We start from the raw sequence: 22,868 nt of genomic DNA on the forward strand, positions 1-22,868 counted from the left end.
GTGGCTAAGGCTGCCTGGTACCTTCAAAACAAAAACACTAAAAATAATCCAAATAAAATACTAATGATGAACCAAATTTATGTAGCTGTATAATTCAAGCAAAACTGAAATTAAATAAATCAAATAATATTACATATAACAAAATAATGAATAGCTCCAACATCCGCCACTAATTGTGAAAGTGTGAACTCAAACTTATTTTGATGGTTTTCATGCAACGAGGAAATAAGCAGGCAGTGACGAAGCTGCTGTAACATAGTGGAACATAGTTGTTGAGCGTGTGTGTTACCCCAGCTGTGTGTTAAACAGTAGAAGGAGTGGAAAAAGACTGGGTCCCGCTGGATTACTCAGGCTGCACTACAGCGTCTATTCACAGGCACGATCCCACTACTGAGCGGCACGGGGGCTTTGGCCTGCTCCGTGTCCGACCTGGGCCGGTGCACCCCCTCCTTACCCCACCTGGTGGTCCCGGGCTCCCCCAGGACCACCATATGGATACCGAACTTAGTGCGGACACCCGATCGGCATAGTCCGCTGCAGCTCAGAGCTCCTGAGCTCAAACGATCCGCCAGCCTCAGCCTCCCGGGGACTGGGATTACAGGCGCGCGCCACCGCACCCGGCGAGAACTCACCTCATTCATAGAGGATTTGGGATTTACGGACGTGACGTCATCAGGGAGCACGCTCAAGCGGCGTCTAGTGACGAAAAACCTGTGTAGCTGTGTCCTCCACCGCCTCCACCTGGACGAGAGGAGTAATGACGTCATCACACCAATTCATTCTCCGGTTTTCTTCCACTCCCGTTTCCATTCCCGTTCTCTTTCTGTTGTCCCATTCAACGGACACAGCAACTAAATAAAGCAGATAATATATTGAGAATGTCTCCATGTCTGACAGAGCAGCGCTGTGGTTTGCTGGGTTTCAGCTTCTACTCTAATCCGTTCTATCTCTAGGGGCCAGTTGTTCAAAATATTTAATCTGGATCAAAATTATTCGGATTTGGAAATCCCATTTTTTGCTACTCAGGATCAGGTAATCTGTCTTACTTTTATGCCGGTTTTTCAAAGCAACACTGGACTGGATCATCCTGATCCAGATACACAGTTTACCAAATCCGGATAATCACTGCTCTAAATAGGACAACATACTGTATCACAATGTGGGCTACGAGCTACGTACAGAACTGGTAGAAGAGCCAAGATGGGGTCACTCTAAGTTTTTATTTTGAGACAAAACACAAAAATAACTCCCACTTCAATTCATAATTTCTTTTATGACCCCTCATCTGAGCCACTACAAATAAAAAACTAATATACATTAATAAATACATTGTGGACATTTTTGAAAACGTCTTAAAAAAAAAAAAAGTTAAAAGTGAAGTAGTAGTAGTAGAATGTTCAGGGTTCTTCTTCATCTAAGGAGGAAAGACCAGAAATTTGTATTAGATTGTTTCCTTGAAATTAATGAATGAGATGAGTGATGAATGAGATATATATTGTTATTTGTATTTTTTTTTTGTTATTTAAATCTGTTTGGGGGATTGTTCATGAGGACAAGATCATTTTTGTTTTATTTTATTTTTTACTTTACTAAACTTAACTAAGTTAAACAAGTCAAGTGCAAAATATAAAAGTATGTACACTAAATGATACAAATGTATTATTTGACCAATTCAAAGTTTTACTAAGTTTTTCGTGCTGGAATCCACCTTGAAATCCACCTTGAAATCCTACCCCCTGTTGGGATCAGGATAATCCTGTTTTTTGGGATCAAAGTTATCCAAATCCTACTGACAAGTTTTGAACAACACAAACTGAAGGTTTGATCCAGATTAAAACTAGGATTGGATTCCGTGATCTAATCTGATTTCAGATTCCTTCTTTCTCTTTTGAACAACCCATTTTCAAGATTTGATCCAATCAGATAACCAAAATCCGATTAGTTTACCTTTGAACAACTGGCCCTGGGAGACATGTTGGACCTTCAACTTCACTATCTATTAGACAGCTTGGCTAAAGGCTCCCAGGTACCCTGAGATGAAGGTTTTATATACAAACTATAGAATATAGTCAGTTATTTAAAATATATAGGATTCATTCATTAGATCATTCATCAAGTTGATGTTAAACACATAGTGTGCGTGTGCATGTGCGTGTGCGTGCGTGGTGTGTGTGTGTGGTGTGTGTGTGTGAGTGTGTGGTATTCCTGAGCATGTGATGCATGCAGAGCGTGGTGCCAGGTTGATGGGGGCCCATCAGGGCCGCATGTTCCCCAGGATCTCCTCCTCTTCCTCCAGGGCCTTGAACCCCTTATTCTCCTGATCCCCTGACTCTGCTCATCGATTCCGCTACAGTCACATGCTTATTTCCCAGAAATTTACAAAACTTTCATTCATAAATTATTTGAATACAGTTAAATAATATAATGTTGTTTTTTTTTCATCTACAACACTAAAACCCTCCGAAATGACACAGGGTCCAACATAGTCAGCTAGTAAATACAATCCTCCATCAAAACAGTATTCATATTTATAATTTAATTTAAATAATTTTCCAAACATTGCTTCATGCATATGTTTAGTCTCATTTAAACCCATGTCATGTAGGCTACTTAGAGTAGAGTAGCTTATTCAAGTATCTTGGTTTCGGATTGATGAAAAACATACATGGAAGAATCAAAGTGAGAATATTGAGACCAAATGTGAAAGCTGTTACATTTCTACATTTACATTTATCTGAGTTTACTCCTCTCGTCCAGATGGAGGCGGTGGAGGACACAGCTACACAGGTGGTTGGTGCTGGTTTTCATGGCAACGAGGAAATAACAGGCAGTGAAGAAGCTGCTGTAACATAGTGGAACATAGTTGTTGAGCGTGTGTGTTACCCCAGCTGTGTGTTAAACAGTAGAAGGAGTGGAAAAAGACTGGGTCCCGCTGGATTACTCAGGCTGCACTACAGCGTCTATTCACAGGCACGATCCCACTACTGAGCGGCACGGGGGCTTTGCCTGCTCCGTGTCCGACCTGGGCCGGTGCACCCCTCCTTAGACCACCTGGTGGTCCCGGGCTCCCCCAGGACCACCATATGGATACCGAACTTAGTGCGGACACCCGATCGGCATAGTCCGCTGCAGCTCAGAGCTCCTGAGCTCAAACGATCCGCCAGCCTCAGCCTCCCGGGGACTGGGATTACAGGCGCGCGCCACCGCACCCGGCGAGAACTCACCTCATTCATAGAGGATTTGGGAATTACGAACGTGACGTCATCAGGTTAGCACGCTCCAGCGGCATCTAGTGACGAAAATAAAACGGACCTTTTACTTCACTGTCTATTAGACAGCTTGGCTAAAGGCTCCCAGGTACCCTGAGATGACCACAGCATGCAGAAACCGGAGCATCCAGAGGAAACCCACAAGAACACAGGGACAATCTGCAAACCCCAGGACCAGACGTTATTGCCCGGATTGGTCCATGTTGTCAGTCTGATGGGCTGTATATGTCTTTAGAATCCCACGGTCCGTAAAGTGTACTGATGATGACCCTCTGACTCAATAATCCCTATTTCTTAGTGACAAACAATTTACCACACTTTATTTGTCAGTGTGTGGGCAATTATTCTATGAAATAATACTGTGTGTGTGTGTGTGGTGTGTGTGTGTGTGTACCTGTGTATGCATGCAGAGCGTGGTGCCCAGGTTGATGGGGGCCCATCAAGGCTGCATGTTCCCCGGGATCTCCTCCTCTTCCTCCAGGGCCTTGAACCCTTATTCTCCTGATCCCTGACTCTGCTCATCGATTCCGCTACAGTCACATGCTTATTTCCCAGAAATATCCAAAACTTTCATTCATAAATTATTTGAATACAGTTAAATAATATAATGTTTTTTGTTTTCATCTACAACACTAAACCCTCCGAAATGACACAGGGTCCAACATAGTCAGCTAGTAAATACAATCCTCCATCAAAACAGTATTAATATTTATAATTTAATTTAATACATTTTCCAAACATTGCTTCATGCATATGTTTAGTCTCATTTAAACCCATGTCATGTAGGCTACTTAGAGTTAGAGTAGCTTATTTAAGTATCTTGGTATATGGATTGATGAAAAACTACTGGAAGAATCAAAGTGAGAATATTGAGACCAAATGTGAAAGCTGTTACATTTAATGAGGTGTGTGGTGAGAGATAAATGGTGAGTTGGATTCCAGGGCTTTAATGAGATCCTCTGGGTTGTGGTTGCAGGTGTGAAGCAGCAGCCAGACGTCATCTAGAAATACATGACAGCATAGAGAGCCAGACTAGTTTGGCAGCAGTCATCATCGTGCATACCTAACTTGATGAGTTGTTTTAGTGGAAGAACCCTTTAATGACTTCATGTGCAACCTTGATGGCTCTTTGTAAAATTAGAGTCAGGCTTTTTTATAACCTTCCACTTTAAAAAAAGCCAACGGTCGTTTTCACATGATGCTGATATCAGACTCACTCACTGACAGCATCAACCTCACGAGATAGAAAAAAGACACTGTTGTTGTTTGGGGTCTGATGATTAAACCTGGAAGAATTATTAGGTACATATGTTGGATGTGGGATTTGAACTGTAAAACAAATCACTGACTGGCTGAAATAAAACCCTGTTAGTCTGCTGTATCTGTGATGTTGTGGCTGAGATTAGTCATTACCTCTCGTCCAGGTGGAGGCGGTGGAGGACACAGCTACACAGGTGGTTGGTGCTGGTTTTCATGGCAACGAGGAAATAAGCAGGCAGTGAAGAAGCTGCTGTAACATAGTGGAACATAGTTGTTGAGCGTGTGTGTTACCCCAGCTGTGTGTTCAACAAGAAGGAGTGGAAAAAGACTGGTCCCGCTGGATTACTCAGGCTGCACTACAGCGTCTATTCACAGGCACGATCCCACTACTGAGCGGCACGGGGGCTTTGGCCTGCTCCGTGTCCGACCTGGGCCGTGCACCCCTCCTTAGACCACCTGGTGGTGCCGGGCTCCCCCAGGACCACCATATGGATACCGAACTTAGTGCGGACACCCGATCGGCATAGTCCGCTGCAGCTCAGAGCTCCTGAGCTCAAACGATCCGCCAGCCTCAGCCTCCCGGGACTGGGATTACAGGCGCGCGCCACCGCACCCAGCGAGAACTCACCTCATTCATAGAGGTTTTGGGATTTACGAACGTGACGTTATCAGGTTAGCACGCTCCAGCGGCGTCTAGTGACGAAAATATAACGGACCTTTTACTTCACTATCTATTAGACAGCTTGGCTAAAGGCTCCCAGGTACCCTGAGATGACCACAGCATGCAAAAACCGGAGCACCCAGGGGAGACCCACAAGAACACAGGGACAATCTGCAAACCCCAGGACCAGACGTTATTGCCCGGATTGGTCCATGTTGTCAGTCTGATAGGCTGTATATGTCTTTAGAATCCCACGGTCCGTAAGTATACTGATGATGACCCTCTGACTCAATAATCCCTATTTCTTAGTGACAAACAATTCACCACACTTTATTTTGTCAGTGTGTGGGCAATTATTCTATGAAATAATACTGTGTGTGTGTTGTGTGTGTGTGTGTGTGTGTGTGTGTGTGTGTGTGTGTGTGTGTGTGTGTGTGTGTGTGTACCTGTGTATGCATGCAGAGCGTGGTGCCCAGGTTGATGGGGGCCCATCAGGGCTGCATGTTCCCCGGGATCTCCTCCTCTTCCTCCAGGGCCTTGAACCCCTTATTCTCCTGATCCCCTGACTCTGCTCATCGATTCCGCTACAGTCACATGCTTATTTCCCAGAAATATCCAAAACTTTCATTCATAAATTATTGGAATACAGTTAAATGGTATATTTTTTGTGTTTTCTTTCATCTACAACACTAACACCCTCCGAAATGACACAGGGTCCAACATAGTCAGCTAGTAAATACAATCCTCCATCAAAAAAGTATTAATATTTATAATTTAAATTTTCTAAACATTGCTTCGTGCATATATTTAGTCTCATTTAAAGCCATGTCATGTAGGCTACTTAGAGTTAGAGTAGCTTATTCAAGTATCTTGGTATATGGATTGATGAAAAACATACATGGAAGAATCAAAGTGAGAATATTGAGACCAAATGTGAAAGCTGTTACATTTAATGAGGTGTGTGGTGAGAGATAAATGGTGAGTTGGATTCCAGGGCTTTAATGAGATCCTCTGGGTTGTGGTTGCAGGTGTGAAGCAGCAGCCAGACGTCATCTAGAAATACATGACAGCATAGAGAGCCAGACTAGTTTGGCAGCAGTCATCATCGTGCATACCTAACTTGATGAGTTGTTTTAGTGGAAGAACCCTTTAATGACTTCATGTGCAACCTTGATGGCTCTTTGTAAATTAGAGTCATGCTTTTTATAACCTTCCATTTTATAAAAAGCCAACGGTCGTTTTCACATGATGCTGATATCAGACTCACTCACTGACAGCATCAACCTCACGAGATAGAAAAAAGACACTGTTGTTGTTTGGGATCTGATGATTAAACCTGGAAGAATTATTAGGTACATATGTTGGATGTGGGATTTGAACTGTAAAACAAATCAGTGACTGGCTGAAATAAACCCTGTTAGTCTGCTGTATCTGTGATGTTGTGGCTGAGATTAGTCATTACTCCTCTCGTCCAGGTGGAGGCGGTGGAGGACACAGCTACACAGGTGGTTGGTGCTGGTTTTCATGGCAACGAGGAAATAAGCAGGCAGTGAAGAAGCTGCTGTAACATAGTGGAACATAGTTGTTGAGCGTGTGTGTTACCCCAGCTGTGTGTTAAACAGTAGAAGGAGTGGAAAAAGACTGGGTCCCGCTGGATTACTCAGGCTGCACTACAGCGTCTATTCACAGGCACGATCCCACTACTGAGCGGCACGGGGGCTTTGGCCTGCTCCGTGTCCGACCTGGGCCGGTGCACCCCTCCTTAGACCACCTGGTGGTGCCGGGCTCCCCCAGGACCACCATATGGATACCGAACTTAGTGCGGACACCCGATCGGCATAGTCCGCTGCAGCTCAGAGCTCCTGAGCTCAAACGATCCGCCAGCCTCAGCCTCCCGGGGACTGGGATTACAGGCGCGCGCCACCGCACCCGGCGAGAACTCACCTCATTCATAGAGGATTTGGGATTTACGAACGTGACGTCATCAGGTTAGCACGCTCCAGCGGCGTCTAGTGACGAAAATAAAACGGACCTTTTACTTCACTATCTATTGGACAGCTTGGCTAAAGGCTCCCAGGTACCCTGAGATGACCACAGCATGCAGAAACCGGAGCACCCAGAGGAAACCCACAAGAACACAGGGACAATCTGCAAACCCCAGGACCAGACATTATTGCTCGGATTGGTCCATGTTGTCAGTCTGATGGGCTGTATATGTCTTTAGAATCCCACGGTCCGTAAAGTGTACTGATGATGACCCTCTGACTCAATAATCCCTATTTCTTAGTGACGAACAATTCACCACACTTTATTTTGTCAGTGTGTGGGAAATTATTCTATGAAATAATACTGTGTGTGTGTGTGTGTGTGTGTGTGTGTGTGTGTGTGTGTCCCATCAGGGCCGCATGTTCCCCGGGATCTCCTCCTCTTCCTCCAGGGCCTTGAACCCCTTATTCTCCTGATCCCCTGACTCTGCTCATCGATTCCGCTACAGTCACATGCTTATTTCCCAGAAATATCCAAAACTTTCATTCATAAATTATTGGAATACAGTTAAATGGTATATTTTTTGTGTTTTCTTTCATCTACAACACTAAAACCCTCCGAAATGACACAGGGTCCAACATAGTCAGCTAGTAAATACAATCCTCCATCAAAAAAGTATTAATATTTATAATTTAAATTTTCTAAACATTGCTTCGTGCATATGTTTAGTTTCATTTAAACCCATGTCATGTAGGCTACTTAGAGTTAGAGTAGCTTATTCAAGTATCTTGGTATATGGATTGATGAAAAACATACATGGAAGAATCAAGTGAGAATATTGAGACCAAATGTGAAAGCTGTTACATTAATGAGGTGTGTGGTAAGAGATAAATGGTGAGTTGGATTCCAGGGCTTTAATGAGATCCTCTGGGTTGTGGTTGCAGGTGTGAAGCAGCAGCCAGACGTCATCTAGAACTACATGACAGCATAGAGAGCCAGACTAGTTTGGCAGCAGTCATCATCGTGCATACCTAACTTGATGAGTTGTTTTAGTGGAAGAACCCTTTAATGACTTCATGTGCAACCTTGATGGCTCTTTGTAAAATTAGAGTCATGCTTTTTTATAACCTTCCACTTTATAAAAAGCCAACGGTCGTTTTCACATGATGCTGATATCAGACTCACTCACTGACAGCATCAACCTCACGAGATAGAAAAAAGACACTGTTGTTGTTTGGGATCTGATGATTAAACCTGGAAGAATTATTAGGTACATATGTTGGATGTGGGATTTGAACTGTAAAACAAATCACTGACTGGCTGAAATAAAACCCTGTTAGTCTGCTGTATCTGTGATGTTGTGGCTGAGATTAGTCATTACTCCTCTCGTCCAGGTGGAGGCGGTGGAGGACACAGCTACACAGGTGGTTGGTGCTGGTTTTCATGGCAACGAGGAAATAGCAGGCAGTGAAGAAGCTGCTGTACATAGTGGAACATAGTTGTTGAGCGTGTGTGTACCCCAGCTGTGTGTTTAACAGTAGAAGGAGTGGAAAAAGACTGGGTCCCGCTGGATTACTCAGGCTGCACTACAGCGTCTATTCACAGGCACGATCCCACTACTGAGCGGCACGGGGGCTTTGGCCTGCTCCGTGTCCGACCTGGGCCGGTGCACCCCTCCTTAGACCACCTGTTGGTGCCGGGCTCCCCCAGGACCACCATATGGGTACCGAACTTAGTGCGGACACCCGATCGGCATAGTCCGCTGCAGCTCAGAGCTCCTGAGCTCAAACGATCCGCCAGCCTCAGCCTCCCGGGGACTGGGATTACAGGCGCGCGCCACCGCACCCGGCGAGAACTCACCTCATTCATAGAGGATTTGGGATTTACGAACGTGACGTCATCAGGTTAGCACGCTCCAGCGGCGTCTAGTGACGAAAATATAACGGACCTTTTACTTCACTGTCTATTAGACAGCTTGGCTAAAGGCTCCCAGGTACCCTGAGATGACCACAGCATGCAAAAACCGGAGCACCCAGGGGAGACCCACAAGAACACAGGGACAATCTGCAAACCCCAGGACCAGACGTTATTGCCCGGATTGGTCCATGTTGTCAGTCTGATGGGCTGTATATGTCTTTAGAATCCCACGGTCCGTAAAGTGTACTGAAGATGACCCTCTGACTCAATAATCTCTATTTCTTAGTGACATACAATTTACCACACTTTATTTTGTCAGTGTGTGGGAAATTATTCTATGAAATAATACTGTGTGTGTTTGTGTGTGTGTGTGTGTGTGTGTGTGTGTGTGTACCTGTGTATGCATGCAGAGCGTGGTGCCCAGGTTGATGGGGGCCCATCAGGGCCGCATGTTCCCCGGGATCTCCTCCTCTTCTTCCAGGGCCTTGAACCCCTTATTCTCCTGATCCCCTGACTCTGCTCATCGATTCCGCTACAGTCACATGCTTATTTCCCAGAAATTTACAAAACTTTCATTCATAAATTATTTGAATACAGTTAAATGATATATAATGTTGTTTTTTTTCATCTACAACACTAAAACCCTCCGAAATGACACAGGGTCCAACATAGTCAGCTAGTAAATACAATCCTCCATCAAAACAGTATTAATATTTATAGTTTAATTTAAATAATTTTCCAAACATTGCTTCATGCATATGTTTAGTCTCATTTAAACCCATGTCCTGTAGGCTACTTAGAGCTAGAGTAGCTTATTTAAGTATCTTGGTATATGGATTGATGAAAAACATACATGGAAGAATCAAAGTGAGAATATGAGACCAAATGTGAAAGCTGTTACATTTATGAGGTGTGTGGTGAGAGATAAATGGTGAGTTGGATTCCAGGGCTTTAATGAGATCCTCTGGGTTGTGGTTGCAGTGTGAAGCAGCAGCCAGACGTCATCTAGAAATACATGACAGCACTAGAGAGCCAGATTAGTTTGGCAGCAGTCATCATCGTGCATACCTAACTTGATGAGTTGTTTTAGTGGAAGAACCCTTTAATGACTTCATGTGCAACCTTGATGGCTCTTTGTAAAATTAGAGTCATGCTTTTTTATAACCTTCCATTTTATAAAAGCCAACGGTCGTTTTCACATGATGCTGATATCAGACTCACTCACTGACAGCATCAACCTTACAAGATAGAAACAAGACACTGTTGTGTTTGGGATCTGATGATTAAACCTGGAAGAATTATTAGGTAGGATATGTTGGATGCCTACATGCGAGGAAATAAATGGTCGGGCAGAGATTAAAGGTTTCATTGTCCAGGCAGTGATGGCATTCTGTGAGGTTCATTCATCCAATTTCTCGGCATACATTTCACCAGAAAGGATCAATAGCGTTTCTGGCTCTGTAACTCTGTAACTCTGTTACTGTGTTACTGTGTTACTCTGTTACTCTGCTCCGTCTACCTCCCACATACCTGTTCACCCATTTACAGTCCCTGACCAAAGTCTTGTCGCTTATCTATTTTGTAGAAACACCTGCTATTAACCTGACTTTTAATGAATCAATTGGTGTAAGAAATAGCTCATATGAAAAGCTAAAACCCTCCCAAATGATGTTCAATGCACTGAAATAATTAGTTTCACTGAAAAAAAAAGATTATTTAAACAAGACAGAAAGGTCAAATTATGGCAAGACAAAAGTTTTGTCGCCTATACAGAATTGAACAATTTACTGCAAATAATAAAATGTCAGCAAATTAAATAGTGGTGCTGTGAGATCCAAATGTAATATCTTGTATGATTTCCATGAGCTTGAAGGACTGCATCCATGCGGTTTTGCAAGGATTCATACGATGTATTGATGAAGTCATCAGGAATAGGTAGGAAAGCAGTCTTGCATGTCTCCCAGAGTTCATCAATATTCTTTGTTTGGTCTTCCATGCTTCCTCTTTCATCCTACCCCACATATGCTCCATGATGTTCATGTCTGGTGACTGGGCCGGCCAATCCTGGAGCATCTTGATCTTCTTCGCCTTGAGGAACTTTGAAGTGGAGATGGAAGTATGCGATGGAGCACCATCCTGCTGGGAATTTGGAATATAAGAGGTAGCTAAGATTTCTTGGTATTTGAGACTATTGATGTTGCCTTCCACCCTGCAGATCTCTCGCACACCCCCATACTGGATGTAACCCCAGACCAGGATTTTTTCGCACCACACTTCACTGTTTTCTGGGTGAATCTGGATCCATGTGGGCTCCAGTAGGTCTCCTGCAATATTTGCGGCAACTGTGGTGTAATTCAACAGAAGATTCATCTGAAAAATCCACTTTCTTCCACTTCTCCAGCGTCCATCCTTTTAGCAGGCTGTGGGCCTTGGCACATGCCACACGGTTTTTCAATTGTCTTTTGTTTAGTGCTGGCTTGGGGCACTGATTCGACCATGGAGGCCATTTCAAGACAGAATCCGACAAACCGTCTGGTTGACACAGGGACTTCAGGGGACCAGGTCTGGTGGAGCTCTGCTGCAGTGGAAAACGGGCTGGCCTTGGATTTTCGATCCAACAAACGTCCTCTCGAGCAGTTGTCTTGCGGGGTCTGCCTGACCTGGGCTTGTCAAAAACATCTCCAGTGTCTTCAAATGTTGTTTTTTTCCTCTGTACACTGACGCTCGAGACACAGGGAACATGTCAGCCACATCAGCAGTGATCTGGTCTTCAGCCTCTTGATAATCAAAACTTTAGTCTCAGGGTGACTCTTAGGCATGTTGTAGCAGATGTCTAGAGCAGCTTGATGTAAGTATCTTGGTATATGGATTGATGAAAAACATACATGAAGAATCAAAGTGAGAATATTGAGACCAAATGTGAAAGCTGTTACATTTAATGAGGTGTGTGGTGAGAGATAAATGGTGAGTTGGATTCCAGGGCTTTAATGAGATCCTCTGGGTTGGTTGCAGGTGTGAAGCAGCAGCCAGACGTCATCTAGAAATACATGACAGCATAGAGAGCCAGATTAGTTTGGCAGCAGTCATCATCGTGCATACCTAACTTGATGAGTTGTTTTAGTGGAAGAACCCTTTAATGACTTCATGTGCAACCTTGATGGCTCTTTGTAAAATTAGAGTCATGCTTTTTTATAACCTTCCATTTTATAAAAAGCCAACGGTCGTTTTCACATGATGCTGATATCAGACTCACTCACTGACAGCATCAACCTTACAAGATAGAAAAAAGACACTGTTGTTGTTTGGGATCTGATGATTAAACCTGGAAGAATTATTAGGTAGGATATGTTGGATGCCTACATGCGAGGAAATAAATGGTCGGGCAGAGATTAAAGGTTTCATTGTCCAGGCAGTGATGGCATTCTGTGAGGTTCATTCATCCAATTTCTCGGCATACATTTCACCAGAAAGGATCAATAGCGTTTCTGGCTCTGTAACTCTGTAACTCTGTTACTGTGTTACTGTGTTACTCTGTTACTCTGCTCCGTCTACCTCCCACATACCTGTTCACCCATTTACAGTCCCTGACCAAAGTCTTGTCGCTTATCTATTTTGTAGAAACACCTGCTATTAACCTGACTTTTAATGAATCAATTGGTGTAAGAAATAGCTCATATGAAAAGCTAAAACCCTCCCAAATGATGTTCAATGCACTGAAATAAATTAGTTTCACTGAAAAAAAAGATTATTTAAACAAGACAGAAAGGTCAAATTATGGCAAGACAAAAGTTTTGTCGCCTATACAGAAATTGAACAAATTTACTGCAAATAATAAAATATGTCAGCAAATTAAATAGTGGTGCTGTGAGATCCAAATGTAATATCTTGTATGATTTCCATGAGCTTGAAGGACTGCATCCATGCGGTTTGGCAAGGATTCATACGATGTATTGATGAAGTCATCAGGAATAGGTAGGAAAGCAGTCTTGCATGTCTCCCAGAGTTCATCAATATTCTTTGGTTTGGTCTTCCATGCTTCCTCTTTCATCCTACCCCACATATGCTCCATGATGTTCATGTCTGGTGACTGGGCCGGCCAATCCTGGAGCATCTTGATCTTCTTCGCCTTGAGGAACTTTGAAGTGGAGATGGAAGTATGCGATGGAGCACCATCCTGCTGGAGAATTTGGAATATAAGAGGTAGCTAAGATTTCTTGGTATTTGAGACTATTGATGTTGCCTTCCACCCTGCAGATCTCTCGCACACCCCCATACTGGATGTAACCCCAGACCAGGATTTTTTCGCCACCACACTTCACTGTTTTCTGGGTGAATCTTGGATCCATGTGGGCTCCAGTAGGTCTCCTGCAATATTTGCGGCAACTGTGGTGTAATTCACAGAAGATTCATCTGAAAAATCCACTTTCTTCCACTTCTCCAGCGTCCATCCTTTAGCAGGCTGTGGCCTTGGCACATGCCACACGGTTTTTTCAATTGTCTTTTGTTTAGTGCTGGCTTCTGGGCACTGATTCGACCATGGAGGCCATTTCAAGACAGAATCCGACAAACCGTTCTGGTTGACACAGGGACTTCAGGGGACCAGGTCTGGTGGAGCTCTGCTGCAGTGGAAAACGGGCTGGCCTTGGATTTTCGAGCCAACAAACGGTCCTCTCGAGCAGTTGTCTTGCGGGGTCTGCCTGACCTGGGCTTGTCAAAAACATCTCCAGTGTCTTCAAATGTTTTTTAATCCTCTGTACTTGACGCCGAGACACATTGAAGGTGTCTGCCACATCAGCAGTGGATCTGGTCTTCAGCCTCTTGATAATCAAAACTTTAGTCTCAGGGTGAATCTTAGGCATGTTTGCAGATGTCTAGTTGCAGTTGATGTGAAGGTCTAGTGTACTGGGGTTGTTTTGATACACACCTGAGACCTAATTGATCCATTATTAGTCACAGGTGAAGCTCATATGACAAGGCGACAACACTTATGTCTTTGCAAAAATTGACTCAATGGGCTTTACCAAGCTGTGAATATTAGAATACTTTTTGAAAGTTTCTTTTTGCACTGAAACATTATTTCAAAAGCTGTTGGGATTAAAATGAGCCATTTCTTGTAAATAAATCTTGATTAGAAATATATTTCAGAAGCACTTCAGGTCAATTTGCACATAAGCGACAAGACTTTAGTCAGGGACTGTATGTCGGCTGTGGCTCAGTGATAGAGCGGTTGCCTGCTAATCGGAAGGTTGGTGGTTCTAATCCCTGGCTCTGCAGTCCCACGTCGGAGTGTCCTTGGGCAAGACACTGAACCCCGAGTTGCCCCCGGCAGCCTCGTGCACAGTGTCTGAATGTGTGTGAATGGTGAATGTTTCCTGTATGATGTAAAAGCGCTTTTTAGTAGTCATTAAAGAAGAAAAGCGCTGTATAAATACAGCACATTTACATTTATGTAGACTACACCTGGTGGCTAAGGCTGCCTGGTACCTTCAAAACAAAAGCACTAAAAATAATCCAAATAAAATACTAATGATGAACAAATTTATGTAGCTGTATAATTCAAGCAAAACTGAAATTAAATAAATCAAATAATTATTACATATAACAAAATAATGAATAGCTCCAACATTCCGCCACTAATTGTGAAAAGTGTGAACTCAAACTTATTTTGATGGTTTTCATGGCAACGAGGAAATAAGCAGGCAGTGACGAAGCTGCTGTAACATAGTGGAACATAGTTGTTGAGCGTGTGTGTTACCCCAGCTGTGTGTTAAACAGTAGAAGGAGTGGAAAAAGACTGGGTCCCGCTGGATTACTCAGGCTGCACTACAGCGTCTATTCACAGGCACGATCCCACTACTGAGCGGCACGGGGGCTTTGGCCTGCTCCGTGTCCGACCTGGGCCGGTGCACCCCTCCTTAGACCACCTGGTGGTCCCGGGCTCCCCCAGGACCACCATATGGATACCGAACTTAGTGCGGACACCCGATCGGCATAGTCCGCTGCAGCTCAGAGCTCCTGAGCTCAAACGATCCGCCAGCCTCAGCCTCCCGGGGACTGGGATTACAGGCGCGCGCCACCGCACCCGGCGACAACTCACCTCATTCATAGAGGATTTGGGAATTACGAACGTGACGTCATCAGGGAGCACGCTCCAGCGGCGTCTAGTGACGAAAATAAAACGGACCTTTTACTTCACTATCTATTGGACAGCTTGGCTAAAGGCTCCCAGGTACCCTGAGATGACCACAGCATGCAGAAACCGGAGCACCCAGGGGAGACCCACAAGAACACAGGGACAATCTGCAAACCCCAGGACCAGACGTTATTGCTCGGATTGGTCCATGTTGTCAGTCTGATGGGCTGTATGTCTTTAGAATCCCACGGTCCGTAAAGTGTACTGATGATGACCCTCTGACTCAATAATCCCTATTTCTTAGTGACAAACAATTTAACACACTTTATTTTGTCAGTGTGTGGGCAATTATTCTATGAAATAATACTGTGTGTGTGTGTGTGTGTGTGTGTGTGTGTGTGTGTGTGTGTGTGTGTGTGTGTGTGTGTGTGTGTCCCATCAGGGCCGCATGTTCCCCGGGATCTCCTCCTCTTCCTCCAGGGCCTTGAACCCCTTATTCTCCTGATCCCCTGACTCTGCTCATCGATTCCGCTACAGTCACATGCTTATTTCCGAGAAATTTCCAAAACTTTCATTCATAAATTATTGGAATACAGTTAAATGGTATATTTATCTACAACACTAAAACCCTCCGAAATGACACAGGGTCCAACATAGTCAGCTAGTAAATACAATCCTCCATCAAAACAGTATTAATATTTATAATTGAATTTAAATAATTTTCCAAACATTGCTTCATGCATATGTTTAGTCTCATTTAAAGCCATGTCATGTAGTCTACTTAGAGTTAGAGTAGCTTATTCAAGTATCTTGGTTTACGGATTGATGAAAAACATACATGGAAGAATCAAAGTGAGAATATTGAGACCAAATGTGAAAGCTGTTACATTTAATGAGGTGTGTGGTGAGAGATAAATGGTGAGTTGGATTCCAGGGCTTTAATGAGATCCTCTGGGTTGTGGTTGCAGGTGTGAAGCAGCAGCCAGACGTCATCTAGAAATACATGACAGCATAGAGAGCCAGACTAGTTTGGCAGCAGTCATCATCGTGCATACTAACTTGATGAGTTGTTTTAGTGGAAGAACCCTTTAATGACTTCATGTGCAACCTTGATGGCTCTTTGTAAAATTAGAGTCATGCTTTTTTATAACCTTCCATTTTATAAAAAGCCAACGGTCGTTTTCACATGATGCTGATATCAGACTCACTCACTGACAGCATCAACCTCACGAGATAGAAAAAAGACACTGTTGTTGTTTGGGATCTGATGATTAAACCTGGAAGAATTATTAGGTACATATGTTGGGTGTGGGATTTGAACTGTAAAACAAATCACTGACTGGCTGAAATAAAACCCTGTTAGTCTGCTGTATCTGTGATGTTGTGGCTGAGATTAGTCATTACTCCTCTCGTCCAGGTGGAGGCGGTGGAGGACACAGCTACACAGGTGGTTGGTGCTGGTTTCCATGGCAACGAGGAAATAACCAGGCAGTGAAGAAGTTTTTTTTTTTTTTTTTTTTTAATTCAAAATGCAAATATACAAACAAACAAGGCAGTAGAAAAATCAAACCAATTTCAAAAAACAACATTTGCCTCGGGTCGAACAAGTCAAAACATAAAAGCATATACATATCAAATTAAAATTCAGAGGAAAGAGATGAGAGAAAAAATACATAAAAAAATTAATAAATGACAAACAAATAAATAAAGGGGGCTATTTCAAATTAAATCAAAAGTTTCAAGTAGATAAACCAAATCAAGGGCTTTTCCAACCTTAACCAGTTTCAGAGATTTATACAAAAGGTTTAGCTCATTCTTCCAGTGACACAAGGAGGGTTTGGTCTTAAAATATCTGCATTTATGTATAAAATGTTTCCCTAAAAGTAACAAGTTGTTGAGAACAAAGTCTACCTTCTTGTCTTCAACAAAAACACCAAACTTAATATTCATCACAGTCAGAGGAGGTATCGCAATTCCCCTGGTCTGGAACCAGCTCTGCAGATCTTTCCAGAAGGGTTGCACTGACTCACACAGAAAGAAAACGTGTTCTAGATTCTCAATTTCCTTTTCACAAAAACACAGTTATTTGTATCAAAATTGAATCTTAGTCTTAAGAATTCGTTTGTAGGGTAAATTCCATTTAAAATCTTAAAGTTGACCTCTTTCACCTTTGGAAGAAGTGGGAATGAGATATACCTTTTCCTTATTTTCTTAACCTCTCCATCAACCATGTCTTTCAACATATATTTTCTTCTTACCGGATTAGGATAAAATTCCCTTAACAGAATATTTCTGATAACTTTGTTGGTACATTTATAATCACAGAAAGGAATTCCCTCTAAGCAGAGCTGCCTCAGACCAGGAGAAACCCTGGAGTACCTAATGTCTTCTTTCACCATTGATTTCAGAGACATTGGGATAGCTTTCATCCATCTATCATACCACTTGGCATTGCATTGGAGTTGATACTTCTCACAAAACTCCTCGTGCTGTAACAAAACCCCAGTACTGTCCATAAAATGAGCAATTGCCCAGATTCCTCTGGAATTCCATTCCTCCATGTACACCGATTTTCTGCCTACCAATATGTACCTATTATTCCAAACTGGGGTATTGTGAGGTATAAAATTATGTTTATAGATCAACTTCCAATAGAGAAGAACCTGCTGATGGAAAGCGGAAAGTTTGATTGGTAGAGAACTGCATTCAAAGTCACATCGCAGAAGAAAGTCTATTCCTCCCATCTTGGAAAATATTAGATTGGAGACACTAAACCAAAAGGATTGCTTGTTATTGATAAAAGATTTTAACCATTTCAATTTTAAGACACCATTCATTATATCAAAATCAATAGCATTCGCACCTCCATCTTCATAATTTTGAACCATGTCAATTTTCCTTATGTATTGACATTTGTTTCTCCATATGAAACTAAAATTGACCTTGTTCATGGCTTTGATCATATTTGTAGAGATGGATAAAGTGAAGGCCGGGTAAATAAGTCTGGATAAACTGTCCATTTTGGATAATAAGACTCTCCCAAAGATTGTTAAATCTCTCTGCAGCCACCTATTTAAGATTAATTTACACTTGTCTATATTGTTCCATATATTCATTTTGTCTGAAATTATTCTATTCTTGGAAATGACAATCCCCAAGTATTTAACTTGTGACTTGACTTCTATGTTAAACAAAGGTTGTAAGGGATAATCATGTAATGTTAAAATTTCACACTTATTTAAATTCAATTGTAAGCCTGAAGCTCTTGAAAACTGGTCAATGATTTGTAAGGCTATGGGAATTTGAGTTTCATTTTTAAGAAATAAAGTTGTGTCGTCAGCCAATTGACTTATGGTAATCTGTCTGTCATTCACAACTAACCCTTCAATGCAGCTATTCTGGATCAGAATGGACAACATTTCTGCAACCACTATGAATAAAAGTGGAGAGCTACTGCAACCCTGACGAATTCCCTTCCTAATCTCAAATCGGGGACAGGTGCCCTGCCCTAAAGCTACAGAACTATTAATGTCGTTATATAGCATCCCAATTAGATTTCTAAAATTTTCCCCAAATCCAAAATGATGCAAAGTTTTCAGGATGAAGGGATGTTCAACAGAATCGAATGCTTTGTAAAAGTCCAAGAATAAAATAAACCCACCATCATGAATCATGTCACTGTACTCCAGTAAATCTAACACAAGTCTTATGTTGTTGTGAATGGACCTTCCTTTCAAAAAGCCTGACTGAGTCTCACCAATAATGGACGACACACCTTCCTTTAGTCTATTAGCAACAAGTCCAGATAGTAACTTGTAATCAGTATTCAACAGTGTGATTGGTCTCAAATTATCTGAAACTCTTTTGTCTTTACCAGATTTGGGAATCAAAGTGATAAGACCTTGTTTCATAGAGGACGTCAGTTCTTTCTTCTCTATACATTCCAGTAAAGCTTTAAATAGCAAATTTCTCACATCATTCCAAAAGAATTGATAGAAATTTGTTGTGAGACCATCCGTCCCTGGAGATTTGTTCAACTTCATCTTGAGAATAACTAAATCCAACTCCTCAATACTCAGCTCTGACTCGCAGATATCTTTAAAGGAATCATCAATGCATGGGATAACATTCTTGATTTTATCAAATAAATAATCAGCTTCTGTATCAGAATAATTTGAGGAGTATAATTTGGAGAAAAAAGAGAAAACGTCTTTTTCTATACTTCTAAAATCTTTGTTTTCAATCCCATTTATCATCAAACTAGTAATTGAGTTTCGTTGCTGTCTGTTTTTTTCCAAACTACTAAAATACGAAGAGTTCTTTTCACCTGCCTCGATCCATTTGGCTCTAGACCTTACAAAGGCCCCCTGTGCTCTTTCAATATATAGTTCGTCTAACTTGATTTGTAACTCCATTAATTTGTTTTTCTCTTGATAATTTAGGTCCAAATTACTACAACACTGACTAATTTCCCTCAACAAATTACTTTCATATTGTCTCTTTTTCCTATTTAGATTCTTACGGTAGTTTATTGTGAACTCTCTAATCTTATAGTTAGTAAATTCCCACCTACCAATATAACCTTCAATTAAAATATCTTTTTCAACATCTCTAATAATTTCCCTGACCTTCATGCAATACTCTTCATTTTGTAACATCTTAGAATTAAACTTCCAATATCCTTTGTTTCTGGGGACTCTCACTTTGGGTTCCAAAACCAGATCTATGAAACAATGATCAGAAAGCGGTGCTTTAGAAATTTGAGTCTGTTTAACATATGCCATAACGTTATCACTTACCAGCCAATAATCAATCCTAGATTTACTTTCTCCATTTGGCCTAAACCATGAAAATGTTTTAATCCCAGGATTAAGAGTTCTCCATGCATCATTCAAATTGTTGTCCGTCATAAAACTTGCTATGATGTCATTCTGCTTTGCTTTCCTTAATCTAGGAGGCAATCTATCTTCCCATTCATCTGGAGCCATGTTCCAGTCACCTCCTACTAACACGTAATCAGTAGGGTACAACACTTTTAACTCTGAAATCACATTTGTGATATTATCCATCAGTAATTTGTTTTGACCGTCATTATTATACCCATAAACATTGGTTATTATAAAGAGTACATTTTCCATCTTCATAACCACCGATAAGTAATGTCCATTTCCGTCAACTCGATGAATCAATATTTCTCCAGGAAACTTGTTGAAGCATACCGCCACACCTCCAGAGTGGTTAGAACCATGACTAAATAAAATTTGGTCTCCCCATTGATTAGACCAAAAAGCTGCATCAGCTTCAGAAGAATGAGTCTCTTGTAAAAACAAACAGTGAGATTTTTGCCCTTTACAAAACAGAAAGAGTGCTTTTCTTTTAACAATGTCTTTCAAGCCCCTAACATTCAAAGAACCAAAACAGATTTTCTCGATAACCATGAACACCAAAAAGAAGAAAACAAAAGTAAAACTATTAATATAAAAGTTGTTAACCCACTCAGACTAAGAAAAAAAACGTAGGCTTTAGGGAAAGATTCGTCCCTCCAAAATTTTCCACTGCTTTATGAACAGACCGTGTTCCATTAACTTCACCTGTCGTCTTCAATTCGCCGTCCGTCGATGTATCCGTGTGGCCCCCGGAAGAAAGCAAGTTTCCCGGACCGCCTCGCTTGTTCAATTAGAGGCCACAGCCTCCGTCTTTCTTCCCAATCCTCTCGTGGCAGAACCTCGGCAAAACGAATGCCTTTCTCTTTGCAGACCGGAGAGTTCTTGGTCCGCCGCCAGATTTCTTCCTTCACCCATCTTTTAGTAAAGAGAACCATAATATGCCTAATCTTGTTGTCAATCTTTCTTCCGACTCTGTGGACAATGTCCACTGCTTCTTCCAGCTTCGACTCCATATCTGGGGCAATCATGACCAGGATTTGGGTGACCTTCGTACGGATATCTTTGTCTTTATTCTCTTCCAAACCTTTAATTCGGAGGCCCCACCTCATCCTGTACCTTTCTTGTTCTTTGACTCTCTCCTTAAACTCATTCTTCTCTTTGCAGAGGTGGACATTTTCTTTCTCCAAATCTTCAACTTTCTTTTTGCATTCAGTCAGTACCTCCGTGTTGAACTGAACTGTCTTCGCTAAGCTAGCAGTCATAGCACTGCTTTGTTTCGTTCGCTCACTTAAGTCGGCAAGCTGCACTTCAACTCTCTTTTCCAGGGCAAGTATCGCCTCCAAAATAGTCTTGTTAGAAACATTATCACTCTCACCGACTTCAATGGACTTGGTCTTCTTTTCCATGGGTTGCTTGGTAGGAGTAGATGGCGCGGAATCAATACCAGAGCGGTCCCTTTTATTTAGCATAGCTACATCCATAGCATAGTCATGCTCCTCTTCACGCACGTTTTCAGATTTTTCGACATTAGGCGAGGATTTCCTTCCTTTGGGATCCATTTTAAGTGTTGCAGGTTTAATAACACGTTTCGAATCCATTTCCAAACTTCAGAGTGGACATTCAACAACTTTTAACCATATTTTGGGACTACTTGTGATGAGCTCGGAAAACCTTGCCTCCCTTCTCCGGTTTTCTTCCACTCCCGTTTCCATTTCCCGTTCTCTTTCTGTTGTCTCATTCAACGGACAAAGCAACTAAATAAAGCAGATATTATAGTGAGAATGTCTCCATGTCTGACAGAGCAGCGCTGTGGTTGCTGGGTTTCTGCTTCTACTCTAATCCGTTATATCTCCGGGAGACATGTTGGACCTTTTACTTCACTATCTATTAGACAGCTTGGCTAAAGGCTCCCAGGTACCCTGAGATGACCACAGCATGCAAAAACAGGAGCACCCAGGGGAGACCCACAAGAACACAGGGACAATCTGCAAACGCCAGGACCAGACGTTATTGCCCGGATTGGTCCATGTTGTCAGTCTGATGGGCTGTATATGTCTTTAGAATCCCACGGTCCGTAAAGTATACTGATGATGACCCTCTGACTCAATAATCTCTATTTTTTAGTGACAAACATTTACCACACTTTATTTTGTCACTGTGTGGGAAATTACTCTATGAAATAAGACGGTGTGTGTGTGTGTGTGTGTGTGTGTGTGTGTGTGTGTGTGTGTGTGTGTGTGTGTGTGTGTGTGTGTATTCCTGAGCATGTGATGCATGCAGAGCGTGGTGCCCAGGTTGATGGGGGCCCATCAGGGCCGCATGTTCCCCGGGATCTCCTCCTCTTCCTCCAGGGCCTTGAACCCCTTATTCTCCTGATCCCCTGACTCTGCTCATCGATTCCGCTACAGTCACATGCTTATTTCCCAGAAATTTCCAAAACTTTTATTACTAAATTATTTGAATGCAGTTTAATAATATAATTCAATAATAATGTGTTCTTCTTTTTTTCATTTACTGTAACACTGAAACCCTCCGAAATGACACAGGGTCCAACATAGTCAGCTAGTAAATACAATCCTCCATCAAAACAGTATCAATATTTATAATTTAATTTAAATAATTTTCCAAACATTGCTTCATGCATATGTTTAGTTTCATTTAAACCCATGTCATGTAGGCTACTTAGAGTTAGAGTAGCTTATTCAAGTATCTTGGTATATGGATTGATGAAAAACATACATCCAAATGTGACCAAA

General features: G+C 42.1%; 1 long non-coding RNA gene across 1 annotated transcript; it reads right to left on the minus strand.

Moving 5' to 3' along the window:
* Positions 1-748: 748 nt before the first annotated feature.
* Positions 749-21,907, minus strand: LOC116683477 (uncharacterized). The gene is made up of 3 exons (XR_004330559.1): positions 21,813-21,907; positions 14,018-14,024; positions 749-791 (listed from the first exon to the last, which is right to left on the minus strand). It is a non-coding gene; the product is annotated as an uncharacterized LOC116683477 (long non-coding RNA).
* Between the last annotated feature and the right edge of the window lie 961 nt (positions 21,908-22,868).

This window comes from Etheostoma spectabile, unplaced genomic scaffold, assembly GCF_008692095.1.
Source record: "Etheostoma spectabile isolate EspeVRDwgs_2016 unplaced genomic scaffold, UIUC_Espe_1.0 scaffold00019005, whole genome shotgun sequence".
NCBI classification, from domain to species: Eukaryota; Metazoa; Chordata; class Actinopteri; order Perciformes; family Percidae; genus Etheostoma; species Etheostoma spectabile.